Below are 14,927 nucleotides of genomic sequence, written 5' to 3' on the forward strand. Positions count from 1 at the left end.
GCGCACTTTTGGAGGGCACTTTTTGGAGGGCACTTTTCTGCGCTCCAAAGGTGCGCACTTTTGGAGGGCACTTTTTGGAGGGCACTTTTCTGCGCTCCAAAGGTGCGCACTTTTGGAGGGCACTTTTTGGAGGGCACTTTTCTGCGCTCCAAAGGTGCGCACTTTTGGAGGGCACTTTTTGGAGGGCACTTTTCTGCGCTCCAAAGGTGCGCACTTTTGGAGGGCACTTTTTGGAGGGCACTTTTCTGCGCTCCAAAGGTGCGCACTTTTGGAGGGCACTTTTGTGCACTCCAAAGGTGCGCACTTTTGGAGGGCACTTTTCCTGTGCTCCAAAGGTGCACACCTAGGTGAGCACCTTCGACCACACCTTGTAGCACACCAAACTCTGACTTTCGACTTCATCCGCAATGCAGGGTCTTTGAGGTTGGCGCAATGCGCACAACCAGGGGAGTCGACCCATCAAACCCAACACCTCCCCTATATAAGCTATTTGTCTGATTCTCATACATGCGTAGCCTGCAGGAGCAATTAGGACATCGACCCCAACTTTCGGCTTCTAAACGAAAACAAGGTCTTTGAGGTTGGTGTAATGCGAACAACTAGGGGAGTCAACCCATCAAACCCAACACCTCCCCTATATAAGCTATTTGTCTGATTCTCATACATGTGTAGTCTACAGGAGCAATTAGGACATCGACCCCAACTTTTGACTTCTTAACGAAAACAAGGTCTTTGAGGTTGACGTAATGCGCACAACCAGGGGAGTCGACCCATCAAACCCAACACCTCCCCTATATAAGCTATTTGTCCGATTCTCATACATGTGTAGCCTGCAGGAGCCATTAGGACATTGACCCCAACTTTTGACTTCTTAACGAAAACAAGGTCTTTGAGGTTGGCGTAATGCGCACAACCAAGGGAGTTGACCCATCAAACCCAACACCTCCCCTATATAAGCTATTTGTCTGATTCTCATACATGTGTAGCCTGCAACAACGATTAGGACATCCACCCCAACTTCTGAATTCGTCTGCGTTGACCGCACCAAAGGTGCACGCCTTGGTGCTCACCAAAATCCGACTTCCGACTTCTTCTGCTATGCGGGGTCTTTGAGGTTGGCGCAGTGCGCACAACCAGGGGAGTCAACCCACCGAATGCAACACCTCCCCTATATAAGCTATTTGTCTGATTCTCATACATGCGTAGACTGCAGCAATGATTAGGACATCCACCCCAACTTTTGACTTCTTAAACAAGACAGGGTCTTTGAAGTTGGTGCAGTGCACACAACCAGGGGAGTCGACCCATCAAACGCAACACCTCCCCTATATAAAGCTATTTGTCCGATTCTCATACGTGTAGTCTGCAGCAGCGATTAGGACATCGACCCCAACTTCCGAATTCGTTTGCATTGACCGCACCAAAGGTGCACGCCTTGGTGTGCACCCTGGAGTGCACTTTGGTGCTCACCTCGGTGCACACTTTGGTGTGCACCTCGGTGTGCACCAAAGGTGCGCACCTTGGAGCGCACCAAAGGTGTACACTTTGGAGCGCACCACATAGGGTCTTTGAGAGGTTGGCGCAGTGCGCACACCAAGGTGGGTGTTGAGGTGCGTGCCGAGGTGGGTGGGTGCTAGGGTGCGCTCCATGGTGGGTGCCAGGGTGGGTGCGTGCTAGGGTGGATTCCAAAGAGGGTCATAGGGTGGGTGCCAAGGTGGGTTGGTGATATAGTGGGTTCAAAGGTGGGTACTAGGGTGGGTTCCAAGGTGGGTCACAAGTTGGGTGCCAGGATGCGTGGGTGTTAGGTTGGGTGCCAAGGTGGGCTCCTGCGTGGGTGGGTGCTAGGGTGGGTTTCAAGGTGGACGCGAGGGCGGGTGCCAAGGTGGGTAACAAGTTGGGTGTTAGGATGGGTGAGTGCTAGAGTGGGTGCCAAGGTGGGTGGGTGCTAAGGTGGATGCCAAGGTGGTTCACAGGGTGGGTGGGTTCTAGGGTGAGTTCCAAGGTGGGTCACAGGTTCAGTGCTAGGGTGGGTGTCAAGGCGGGTGTCGAGGTGCCTGGGTGCTAGGGTGTGGATGCCAATGTGGGTCATAGGGTGGGTACTAGGGTGGGCTGCAATGTGGGTGCCAAGGTGGGTAACATGCTCGGTGGGTTCTAAATTGGGTGCCAGGGTGGGTGTGCACCCACCTTGCCCGAGGTGGGTGCCAAGGTGCCAGTGTGGGTGGGTGCTAAGGTGGATGCCAAGGTGGGTGAGAAGGTGGGTGATAGGTTGAGTGGTAGGATGGGTGGGTGCCAAGATGGGTCACAGGGTGGGTGCAAGGGTGGGTAGGTGCTAGGGTTGGTGTCAGGGTGGGTGGGTGCTAGGTTGGGTTCCAAGGTGGGTGCGAGGGTGAGTGTCAAGGTGGGTCACAGGTTAGGTGCTAGGATGGGTGAGTGCTAGGGTGCAAAGGTGCCAGGGTGGGTGCTAGGATGGGTCGATGCTAGGGTGAGTGGCAAGGTGGGTCCACAAGTGTCAAGGTGGGTGCCGAGGTGGGTGCCAAGTCGGCGACTGCTATGGTGGATGCCAAGGTGGGTCACGGGGTGGGTGCCAAGTTGCTAGGTTGGGTTCCAAGGTGGGTGCCAACGTGGGTGCTAGGGTGCGTGGGTTAAAGGGTGTGTCACAACGTGGGTGCCAGGATGGGTGCGCACCCACACTGGCCAAGACGGGTGCGGGTGCAAGGTTGGGTTCCAAGCCCGGTCACAGGCTGGGTGCTAGGATGGGTGGGTGCCAAGGTGGGCACCAGGGTGGGTGCACCCACCCTGGCCAAGGTGGGTCACGGGGTGGGTCCTAGGGTGGGTAACGGGGTGGGTACTAAGGTGCGTGCCAAGGTGGGTCATAGGGTGGGTGCCAAGGTGGGCACCAGGGTGGGTGTGCACCAACCCTAGCCAGGGTAGGTCACGGGGTGGTTGTCGGGGTGGGCGTCAAGGAGCCAAGGTGGGTGGCAAGTAGCCAAGTTGCGTGCCAAGGTGGGTGTCGGGGTGGGTGCCAAGGATCCAAGGTGGGTGCCAAGGAACCAAGGTGGGTGTCTGGGTGGGTGCCGAGGTGGGAGCCAGGGTGGGTCCCAAGGTGAGTGCAAAGGTGGGTGCCAGGGTCAAGGTGAGTGCCAATGTGGGTTCCAAGGTGCCAGGGTCAGGGTGAGTGCCAATGTGGGTTCAAAGGTGCTAAGTTGGGTGCGAGGTTGGGTGCGAGGGTGGGTGGGTGCCAAGGTGTGCTAGGTGGAAGCCCGGGTGGGTCGGCATCCCATGGGTGTCGAGTTGGGTGCCTGATGGGTGCTTCTTGTCAAGTTTTAGTCGTCGGGACTCATTTCGAGCCTTAGAGGTCGTTTCTTGTCCGGTTGCCCTGTCTTCGACCTGGGAACCCAATTTTGGTCCTCGGGTCCCATTTTTTTTTGTCTCGCATCCCACTTTTGGCCTGTGGCCTTTTCGGGGTCGATTCTCGTTTTGGGCATCAGAGCATGTTTCTTCTCCTAAAACCCAATATTTGTTTATTAAGTCTCGGAACACATTTTTGTTCTCGTGGACCCATCATGGGTCTTGGAACGCATTTGTGGTCCTTGGGTCCCATTTTGCATCCCGAAACTTGTGTTTTGGTGCTTGATCCCTATTTTGGGTGCCCACCTTGCACCAAGTGCGCACCCGGGGCAAACCGAGCGCCTTGGTGCACCGGGGCAAGATCGAGCGTGCACCCGAGGCGCCCCGAACATGCACCAAGGTGCACTCGGCCCACATGTGAGCGCAGGTCGTTGCGCCCGAGGTGGTGTGTGGGCACCGCGTTGCAGACGGGACACTGCACGCACACGACGCCCCCTCCAGGTGCACGCACGTAGGCCGGGCCGGGTGCACACCCGACGCCCTAGCAAGGTGCGCGCACCCGGGCAGGGCTCACACTTGGCGAACGGGGCGCACTTCGCGAGGGAGGGTGTGCACCTCGACGGGGGTGGGTGGCCGGGGTGGATTCGCACGTGGGTCGCGGTTTGCTAAGTACACACTGCGACAAGCTCATAACGGGTGCGATCATACCAGCGTTAGTGCACCGGATCCCATCAGAACTCCGCAGTTAAGCGCGCTTGGGCCGGAGTAGTACTGGGATGGGTGACCTCCCGGGAAGTCCCGGTGTTGCACCCTTTTTTAGTTTTTCGCCGGGCGTCGCAATGCTATTTGAATAAACCTTTTGCCCGTTTGCGTTCTCGTCGGGGCCGGGCCGGGCCGGGGTGCGCTGCCCGCACTACCGCGCGCGCGGGGGCGACACCGAGCGCGCACCCGAGGCGCCCCGAGCACACAGGCCACGGTGCAACCCGGGCGTTGTGCGCGCACCCCGGTGCGCCCGAGGTGCTGCGCGCGCACCCAGGTGAAATCGGTGTGCACCTCGGCCAGTGCGCGCTCGGTCGAGTCGCGCACGTTGGCCAAGGTGCACGGTGATGTTTCTTACTCTAAGGTTCCGCACCAGACGCCCGGGACAGGTGAGCGAAGCTGGGCGGGGCCGGGTGCGCGGCCGGGGCAGGTGCACGCAGCTGGAGAGAGCTTTGGAGCACACTTCGGAGCGCACCAATGATGCGCTCCATTCAAAAGTTTCCTGAAAAGGCAAAAAAAGTTGAGATTATAGAATTTCCCACTTGAGAGATTGTAAAAAAAAAAAATTTAAAATGAAGGAAACGCGGGTGCCAAGGTGTGCGCAGCCCAGCCAAGGTGTGCGCACCAAGGCGCCCACCCTGGCGAAGGTGCACGCAAGGTGCGCACCCGAGGCAAACCGGACAATTAACCCAACTTTCGACTTCGCGCGCACCTTGGAGCGCACTTCGGAGCGCTCCTTGGTGCGCACCAATCTTGGGCACCTCGGAGTGCACCATGGCGCCCACCAAGGTGCGCACCCGGGGCAAACCGAGCTCCGACTTCGTGCGCACCTTGGAGCGCACGAAAGGTGCGCACCATGGCGCCCACCAAGGTGCGCAGCCCAGCCAAGGCGTGCGCATCAAGGTGCGCACCCTGGCGAAGGTGCGCACCCGGGGCAAACCGAGCTCCGACTTCGTGCGCACCTTGGAGCGCACAAAAGGTGCGCAACCCAGCCAAGGTGTGCGCACCCCGGTCAAACCGAGCTCCGAATCGTGCGCACCAGAGGTGCACGCCATCGTGCGCACCTTGGAGCACACTTCGGAGCCCTCCTTGGTGCGCGCCGATGTTGCGCACCTCGGAGCGCACCCGGGGAAAACAATGCAATTAACCCGACTTTCGACTTCGTGGGCACCTCGGAGCGCTCTCGGGTTCGCACCTCGGAGCACACCGAGGTGCGCACCTTTGATGCGCTGCCTTCACCAATTTCCAGAAAAGGCAAGAAAACATTGAGAAGGTGTGCGCACCGAGGTGCCCACCCTGGCGAAGGTGCACGCGAGGTGCGCACCCGGGGCAAACCGGGCTCCGACTTCGTGCACGCCGCACCTTGGAGCACACTTCGGAGCGCTCCTTGGTGCGCACCAGGGCGCGCAACCCAGCCGAGGTGCCCACCCCGGCGAAGGTGCACGCGAGGTGCGCACCCGGGGCAAACCGGGCTCCGACTTCGTGCACGCCATGGTGCCCACCGCGGCGAAGGTGCACGCGAGGTGCGCACCCGGGGCAAACCGGGCTCCGACTTCGTGCACGCCGCACCTTGGAGCACACTTCGGAGCGCTCCTTGGTGCGCACCATGGTGCCCACCAGGGCGCGCAACCCCGCCGAAGGTGCACGCGAGGTGCGCACCCGGGGCAAACCGGGCTCCGACTTCGTGCACGCCGCACCTTGGAGCACACTTCGGAGCGCTCCTTGGTGCGCACCATGGTGCCCACCAGGGCGCGCAACCCCGCCGAAGGTGCACGCGAGGTGCGCACCCGGGGCAAACCGGGCTCCGACTTCGTGCACGCCATGGTGCGCACCGCGGCGAAGGTGCGCACCCGGGGCAAACCGGGCTCCGACTTCGTGCACGCCGCACCTTGGAGCACACTTCGGAGCGCTCCTTGGTGCGCACCAGGGCGCGCAACCCAGCCGAGGTGCCCACCCCGGCGAAGGTGCACGCGAGGTGCGTACCCGGGGCAAACCGGGCTCCGACTTCGTGCACGCCGCACCTTGGAGCACACTTCGGAGCGCTCCTTGGTGCGCACCATGGTGCCCACCAGGCCGCGCAACCCAGCCAAGGTGTGCGCACCAAGGTGCACGCGAGGTGCGCACCCGGGGCAAACCGGGGTCCGACTTCGTGCACGCCGCACCTTGGAGCACACATCGGGGCGCTCCCGGGTTCGCACCGGCGTTGCGCACCGTGGTGGGCACCTCGGAGCACACCAAGGTGGGCAGCGAGGTGCGCACCTTTGATGCGATGCCTTCACTAATTTCCATAAAAGGCAAAAAAAAAACGAGATTTTAAAATTTCCGTTTTGAAAGATAGTGAGAAAAAGGGAATGCTGGTGCCATCTTGAGCCCGCCCTGGTGCGCAGCCCAGCCAAGGTGTGCGCACCAAGGTGCCCACCCTGGCGAAGGTGCGCGCCCGGGCAATTAACCCAACTTCCAACTTCGCGCGCGCCAGGGTGGGAGCGCACCCAACAACCGGGCCTGGGAAGAGCCAATGCGAGAAACCCCACCAAACGCTCTGACAAAAAAAGAGGGGGCGCTCCAGTAACCCCGCTTCGGAGCGCACCCTGGGCAAACCCAGCCAAGGTGCCCACCCCGGCCAAGGTGCAGGCGAGGTGCGCACCCGGGGCAAACCGGGCTCCGACAACGTGCACGCCGCACCTTGGAGCACACTTCGTAGCGCTCCCGGGTGCGCACCTCAGAGCACACCAAGGTGGGCAGCGAGGTGCGCACCTTTGATGCGCTGCCTTCACTAATTTCCAGAAAAGGCAAAAAAAAAAGGAGATTTTAAAATTTCCGTTTTGAAAGATAGTGAAAAAAACGGAACGCGCGTGCCATCTTGAGCCCGCCCTGGTGCGCAGCCCAGGTAAGGTGCCCACCCTGGCAAAGGTGCGCACCCGGGCAATTAACCCTACTTCCGACTTCGTGCGCGCCAGGGTGGCAACCGGGCCTCGGAAGAGCCAATGCGAGAAACCCCACCAAACGCTCCGACAAAAAAAGAGGCGGCGCTCCAATAACCCCGCTTCGGAGCGCAGCCGGGGCAAACCCAGCCAAGGTGCCCACCCCGACGAAGGTGCACGCGAGGTGCGCACCCGGGGCAAACCGGGCTCCGACAACGTGCACGCAGCACCTTGGAGCACACTTCGAAGCACTCCCGGGTGCCCACCGGCGTTGCGCACCGTGGTGGGCAGCGAGGTGCGCACCTTTGATGCGCTGCCTTCACTAATTTCCAGAAAAAGGCAAAAAAAAATGAGATTTTAAAATTTCCGTTTTGAAAGATAGTGAAAAAAAAGGAACGCGGGTGCCATCTTGAGCCCGCCCTGGTGCGCAGCCCAGGCAAGGCATGCGCACCAAGGTGCCCACCCGAGGTGCACACCCGGGGCAAACCGGGCTCCGACTTCGTGCAGGCCGCACCTTGGAGCACACTTCGGAGCGCTCCTTGGTGCGCACCATGGTGCCCACCAGGGCGCGCAACCCAGCCAAGGTCTGCACACCAAGGTGCCCACCCCGGCGAAGGTGCACGCGAGGTGCGCACCCGGGGCAAACCGGGCTCCGACTTCGTGCACGCCATGGTGCCCACCGCGGCGAAGGTGCACGCGAGGTGCGCACCCGGGGCAAACCGGGCTCCGACTTCGTGCACGCCGCACCTTGGAGCACACTTCGGAGCGCTCCTTGGTGCGCACCATGGTGCCCACCAGGGCGCGCAACCCAGCCAAGGTGTGCGCACCAAGGTGCACGCGAGGTGCGCACCCGGGGCAAATCGGGGTCCGACTTCGTGCACGCCGCACCTTGGAGCACACATCGGAGCGCTCCCAGGTTCGCACCAGCGTTGCGCACCTTTGATGCGCTGCCTTCACTAATTTCCAGAAAAGGCAAAAAAAAACGATATTTTAAAATTTCCGTTCTGAAAGATAGTGAAAAAAACGGAACGCGGGTGCCATCTTGAGCCCTTCCTGGTGCGCAGCCCAGGCAAGTTGTGCGCACCAAGGTGCCCACCCTGGCGGAGGTGCGCGCCCGGGGCAAACCGGGCTCCGACTTCGTGCACTGCATGGTGCCCACCAAGGCGCGCAACCCAGCCAAGGTGCCCACCGCAGCGAAGGTGCACGCGAGGTGCACACCCGGGGCAAACCGGGCTCCGACTTCGTGCACGCCGCACCTTGGAGCACACTTCAGAGCGCTCCTTGGTGCGCACCAGGGCGCGCAACCCAGCCGAGGTGCCCACCCCGGCGAAGGTGCACGCGAGGTGCGCACCCGGGGCAAACCGGGCTCCGACTTCGTGCACGCCATGGTGCCCACCGCGGCGAAGGTGCGCACCCGGGGCAAACCGGGCTCCGACTTCGTGCACGCCGCACCTTGGAGCACACTTCGGAGCGCTCCTTGGTGCGCACCATGGTGCCCACCAGGCCGCGCAACCCAGCCAAGGTGTGCGCACCAAGGTGCACGCGAGGTGCGCACCCGGGGCAAACCGGGGTCCGACTTCGTGCACGCCGCACCTTGGAGCACACATCGGGGCGCTCCCGGGTTCGCACCGGCGTTGCGCACCGTGGTGGGCACCTCGGAGCACACCAAGGTGGGCAGCGAGGTGCGCACCTTTGATGCGATGCCTTCACTAATTTCCATAAAAGGCAAAAAAAAAACGAGATTTTAAAATTTCCGTTTTGAAAGATAGTGAGAAAAAGGGAATGCTGGTGCCATCTTGAGCCCGCCCTGGTGCGCAGCCCAGCCAAGGTTTGCGCACCAAGGTGCCCACCCTGGCGAAGGTGCGCGCCCGGGCAATTAACCCAACTTCCAACTTCGCGCGCGCCAGGGTGGGAGCGCACCCAACAACCGGGCCTGGGAAGAGCCAATGCGAGAAACCCCACCAAACTCTCTGACAAAAAAAGAGGGGGCGCTCCAGTAACCCCGCTTCGGAGCGCACCCTGGGCAAACCCAGCCAAGGTGCCCACCCCGGCCAAGGTGCAGGCGAGGTGCGCACCCGGGGCAAACCGGGCTCCGACAACGTGCACGCCGCACCTTGGAGCACACTTCGTAGCGCTCCCGGGTGCGCACCTCAGAGCACACCAAGGTGGGCAGCGAGGTGCGCACCTTTGATGCGCTGCCTTCACTAATTTCCAGAAAAGGCAAAAAAAAAAGGAGATTTTAAAATTTCCGTTTTGAAAGATAGTGAAAAAAACGGAACGCGCGTGCCATCTTGAGCCCGCCCTGGTGCGCAGCCCAGGTAAGGTGCCACCCTGGCAAAGGTGCGCACCCGGGCAATTAACCCTACTTCCGACTTCGTGCGCGCCAGGGTGGCAACCGGGCCTCGGAAGAGCCAATGCGAGAAACCCCACCAAACGCTCCGACAAAAAAAGAGGCGGCGCTCCAATAACCCCGCTTCGGAGCGCAGCCGGGGCAAACCAAGCCAAGGTGCCCACCCCGACGAAGGTGCACGCGAGGTGCGCACCCGGGGCAAACCGGGCTCCGACAACGTGCACGCAGCACCTTGGAGCACACTTCGAAGCACTCCCGGGTGCCCACCGGCGTTGCGCACCGTGGTGGGCAGCGAGGTGCGCACCTTTGATGCGCTGCCTTCACTAATTTCCAGAAAAAGGCAAAAAAAAATGAGATTTTAAAATTTCCGTTTTGAAAGATAGTGAAAAAAAAGGAACGCGGGTGCCATCTTGAGCCCGCCCTGGTGCGCAGCCCAGGCAAGGCATGCGCACCAAGGTGCCCACCCGAGGTGCACACCCGGGGCAAACCGGGCTCCGACTTCGTGCAGGCCGCACCTTGGAGCACACTTCGGAGCGCTCCTTGGTGCGCACCATGGTGCCCACCAGGGCGCACCCGAGGCAAACCGGGCTCCGACTTCGTGCACGCCGCACCTTGGAGCACACATCGGAGCGCTCCCAGGTTCGCACCAGCGTTGCGCACCTTTGATGCGCTGCCTTCACTAATTTCCAGAAAAGGCAAAAAAAAACGATATTTTAAAATTTCCGTTCTGAAAGATAGTGAAAAAAACGGAACGCGGGTGCCATCTTGAGCCCTTCCTGATGCGCAGCCCAGGCAAGTTGTGCGCACCAAGGTGCCCACCCTGGCGGAGGTGCGCGCCCGGGGCAAACCGGGCTCCGACTTCGTGCACTGCATGGTGCCCACCAAGGCGCGCAACCCAGCCAAGGTGCCCACCGCAGCGAAGGTGCACGCGAGGTGCGCACCCGAGGTGCACACCCGGGGCAAACCGGGCTCCGACTTCGTGCACGCCGCACCTTGGAGCACACTTCAGAGCGCTCCTTGGTACGCACCAGGGCGCGCAACCCAGCCAAGGTGCTCACCCCGGCGAAGGTGCACGCGAGGTGCGCACCCGGGGCAAACCGGGCTCGGACTTCGTGCACGCCGCACCTTGGAGCACACATCGGAGCGCTCCCGGGTTCGCACCAGCATTGCGCACCTTTGATGCGCTGCCTTCACTAATTTCCAGAAAAGGCAAAAAAAAGAAAAAAATGAGATTTTAAAATTTCCGTTTTGAAAGATAGTGAAAAAAACGGAACGCGGGTGCCATCTTGAGCCCGCCCTGGTGTGCAGCCCAGGCAAGTTGTGCGCACCAAGGCACCCACCCTGGCCAAGGTGGGTCACGGGGTGGGTCCTAGGGTGGGTAACGGGGTGGGTACTAAGGTGCGTGCCAAGGTGGGTCATAGGGTGGGTGCCAAGGTGGGCACCAGGGTGGGTGTGCACCAACCCTAGCCAGGGTAGGTCACGGGGTGGTTGTCGGGGTGGGCGTCAAGGAGCCAAGGTGGGTGGCAAGTAGCCAAGTTGCGTGCCAAGGTGGGTGTCGGGGTGGGTGCCAAGGATCCAAGGTGGGTGCCAAGGAACCAAGGTGGGTGTCTGGGTGGGTGCCGAGGTGGGAGCCAGGGTGGGTCCCAAGGTGAGTGCAAAGGTGGGTGCCAGGGTCAAGGTGAGTGCCAATGTGGGTTCCAAGGTGCCAGGGTCAGGGTGAGTGCCAATGTGGGTTCAAAGGTGCTAAGTTGGGTGCGAGGTTGGGTGCGAGGGTGGGTGGGTGCCAAGGTGTGCTAGGTGGAAGCCCGGGTGGGTCGGCATCCCATGGGTGTCGAGTTGGGTGCCTGATGGGTGCTTCTTGTCAAGTTTTAGTCGTCGGGACTCATTTCGAGCCTTAGAGGTCGTTTCTTGTCCGGTTGCCCTGTCTTCGACCTGGGAACCCAATTTTGGTCCTCGGGTCCCATTTTTTTTTGTCTCGCATCCCACTTTTGGCCTGTGGCCTTTTCGGGGTCGATTCTCGTTTTGGGCATCAGAGCATGTTTCTTCTCCTAAAACCCAATATTTGTTTATTAAGTCTCGGAACACATTTTTGTTCTCGTGGACCCATCATGGGTCTTGGAACGCATTTGTGGTCCTTGGGTCCCATTTTGCATCCCGAAACTTGTGTTTTGGTGCTTGATCCCTATTTTGGGTGCCCACCTTGCACCAAGTGCGCACCCGGGGCAAACCGAGCGCCTTGGTGCACCGGGGCAAGATCGAGCGTGCACCCGAGGCGCCCCGAACATGCACCAAGGTGCACTCGGCCCACATGTGAGCGCAGGTCGTTGCGCCCGAGGTGGTGTGTGGGCACCGCGTTGCAGACGGGACACTGCACGCACACGACGCCCCCTCCAGGTGCACGCACGTAGGCCGGGCCGGGTGCACACCCGACGCCCTAGCAAGGTGCGCGCACCCGGGCAGGGCTCACACTTGGCGAACGGGGCGCACTTCGCGAGGGAGGGTGTGCACCTCGACGGGGGTGGGTGGCCGGGGTGGATTCGCACGTGGGTCGCGGTTTGCTAAGTACACACTGCGACAAGCTCATAACGGGTGCGATCATACCAGCGTTAGTGCACCGGATCCCATCAGAACTCCGCAGTTAAGCGCGCTTGGGCCGGAGTAGTACTGGGATGGGTGACCTCCCGGGAAGTCCCGGTGTTGCACCCTTTTTTAGTTTTTCGCCGGGCGTCGCAATGCTATTTGAATAAACCTTTTGCCCGTTTGCGTTCTCGTCGGGGCCGGGCCGGGCCGGGGTGCGCTGCCCGCACTACCGCGCGCGCGGGGGCGACACCGAGCGCGCACCCGAGGCGCCCCGAGCACACAGGCCACGGTGCAACCCGGGCGTTGTGCGCGCACCCCGGTGCGCCCGAGGTGCTGCGCGCGCACCCAGGTGAAATCGGTGTGCACCTCGGCCAGTGCGCGCTCGGTCGAGTCGCGCACGTTGGCCAAGGTGCACGGTGATGTTTCTTACTCTAAGGTTCCGCACCAGACGCCCGGGACAGGTGAGCGAAGCTGGGCGGGGCCGGGTGCGCGGCCGGGGCAGGTGCACGCAGCTGGAGAGAGCTTTGGAGCACACTTCGGAGCGCACCAATGATGCGCTCCATTCAAAAGTTTCCTGAAAAGGCAAAAAAAGTTGAGATTATAGAATTTCCCACTTGAGAGATTGTAAAAAAAAAAAATTTAAAATGAAGGAAACGCGGGTGCCAAGGTGTGCGCAGCCCAGCCAAGGTGTGCGCACCAAGGCGCCCACCCTGGCGAAGGTGCACGCAAGGTGCGCACCCGAGGCAAACCGGACAATTAACCCAACTTTCGACTTCGCGCGCACCTTGGAGCGCACTTCGGAGCGCTCCTTGGTGCGCACCAATCTTGGGCACCTCGGAGTGCACCATGGCGCCCACCAAGGTGCGCACCCGGGGCAAACCGAGCTCCGACTTCGTGCGCACCTTGGAGCGCACGAAAGGTGCGCACCATGGCGCCCACCAAGGTGCGCAGCCCAGCCAAGGCGTGCGCATCAAGGTGCGCACCCTGGCGAAGGTGCGCACCCGGGGCAAACCGAGCTCCGACTTCGTGCGCACCTTGGAGCGCACAAAAGGTGCGCAACCCAGCCAAGGTGTGCGCACCCCGGTCAAACCGAGCTCCGAATCGTGCGCACCAGAGGTGCACGCCATCGTGCGCACCTTGGAGCACACTTCGGAGCCCTCCTTGGTGCGCGCCGATGTTGCGCACCTCGGAGCGCACCCGGGGAAAACAATGCAATTAACCCGACTTTCGACTTCGTGGGCACCTCGGAGCGCTCTCGGGTTCGCACCTCGGAGCACACCGAGGTGCGCACCTTTGATGCGCTGCCTTCACCAATTTCCAGAAAAGGCAAGAAAACATTGAGAAGGTGTGCGCACCGAGGTGCCCACCCTGGCGAAGGTGCACGCGAGGTGCGCACCCGGGGCAAACCGGGCTCCGACTTCGTGCACGCCGCACCTTGGAGCACACTTCGGAGCGCTCCTTGGTGCGCACCAGGGCGCGCAACCCAGCCGAGGTGCCCACCCCGGCGAAGGTGCACGCGAGGTGCGCACCCGGGGCAAACCGGGCTCCGACTTCGTGCACGCCATGGTGCCCACCGCGGCGAAGGTGCACGCGAGGTGCGCACCCGGGGCAAACCGGGCTCCGACTTCGTGCACGCCGCACCTTGGAGCACACTTCGGAGCGCTCCTTGGTGCGCACCATGGTGCCCACCAGGGCGCGCAACCCCGCCGAAGGTGCACGCGAGGTGCGCACCCGGGGCAAACCGGGCTCCGACTTCGTGCACGCCGCACCTTGGAGCACACTTCGGAGCGCTCCTTGGTGCGCACCATGGTGCCCACCAGGGCGCGCAACCCCGCCGAAGGTGCACGCGAGGTGCGCACCCGGGGCAAACCGGGCTCCGACTTCGTGCACGCCATGGTGCGCACCGCGGCGAAGGTGCGCACCCGGGGCAAACCGGGCTCCGACTTCGTGCACGCCGCACCTTGGAGCACACTTCGGAGCGCTCCTTGGTGCGCACCAGGGCGCGCAACCCAGCCGAGGTGCCCACCCCGGCGAAGGTGCACGCGAGGTGCGTACCCGGGGCAAACCGGGCTCCGACTTCGTGCACGCCGCACCTTGGAGCACACTTCGGAGCGCTCCTTGGTGCGCACCATGGTGCCCACCAGGCCGCGCAACCCAGCCAAGGTGTGCGCACCAAGGTGCACGCGAGGTGCGCACCCGGGGCAAACCGGGGTCCGACTTCGTGCACGCCGCACCTTGGAGCACACATCGGGGCGCTCCCGGGTTCGCACCGGCGTTGCGCACCGTGGTGGGCACCTCGGAGCACACCAAGGTGGGCAGCGAGGTGCGCACCTTTGATGCGATGCCTTCACTAATTTCCATAAAAGGCAAAAAAAAAACGAGATTTTAAAATTTCCGTTTTGAAAGATAGTGAGAAAAAGGGAATGCTGGTGCCATCTTGAGCCCGCCCTGGTGCGCAGCCCAGCCAAGGTGTGCGCACCAAGGTGCCCACCCTGGCGAAGGTGCGCGCCCGGGCAATTAACCCAACTTCCAACTTCGCGCGCGCCAGGGTGGGAGCGCACCCAACAACCGGGCCTGGGAAGAGCCAATGCGAGAAACCCCACCAAACGCTCTGACAAAAAAAGAGGGGGCGCTCCAGTAACCCCGCTTCGGAGCGCACCCTGGGCAAACCCAGCCAAGGTGCCCACCCCGGCCAAGGTGCAGGCGAGGTGCGCACCCGGGGCAAACCGGGCTCCGACAACGTGCACGCCGCACCTTGGAGCACACTTCGTAGCGCTCCCGGGTGCGCACCTCAGAGCACACCAAGGTGGGCAGCGAGGTGCGCACCTTTGATGCGCTGCCTTCACTAATTTCCAGAAAAGGCAAAAAAAAAAGGAGATTTTAAAATTTCCGTTTTGAAAGATAGTGAAAAAAACGGAACGCGCGTGCCATCTTGAGCCCGCCCTGGTGCGCAGCCCAGGTAAGGTGCC

At 61.6% G+C, this 14,927-nt stretch overlaps 2 non-coding genes across 2 annotated transcripts; both read left to right on the forward strand.

Moving 5' to 3' along the window:
- The first annotated feature begins 4,042 nt into the window (after positions 1-4,042).
- Positions 4,043-4,161, forward strand: LOC131866384 (5S ribosomal RNA). Its single transcript, XR_009365002.1, has one exon. It is a non-coding gene; the product is annotated as a 5S ribosomal RNA (ribosomal RNA).
- Positions 4,162-11,965: 7,804 nt separating this feature from the next.
- On the forward strand, positions 11,966-12,084 carry LOC131866395 (5S ribosomal RNA). The gene has a single exon (XR_009365013.1). It is a non-coding gene; the product is annotated as a 5S ribosomal RNA (ribosomal RNA).
- Positions 12,085-14,927: the final 2,843 nt, after the last annotated feature.

The sequence above is a fragment of the Cryptomeria japonica genome, unplaced genomic scaffold (genome assembly GCF_030272615.1).
Source record: "Cryptomeria japonica unplaced genomic scaffold, Sugi_1.0 HiC_scaffold_141, whole genome shotgun sequence".
Taxonomy (NCBI): Eukaryota; Viridiplantae; Streptophyta; class Pinopsida; order Cupressales; family Cupressaceae; genus Cryptomeria; species Cryptomeria japonica.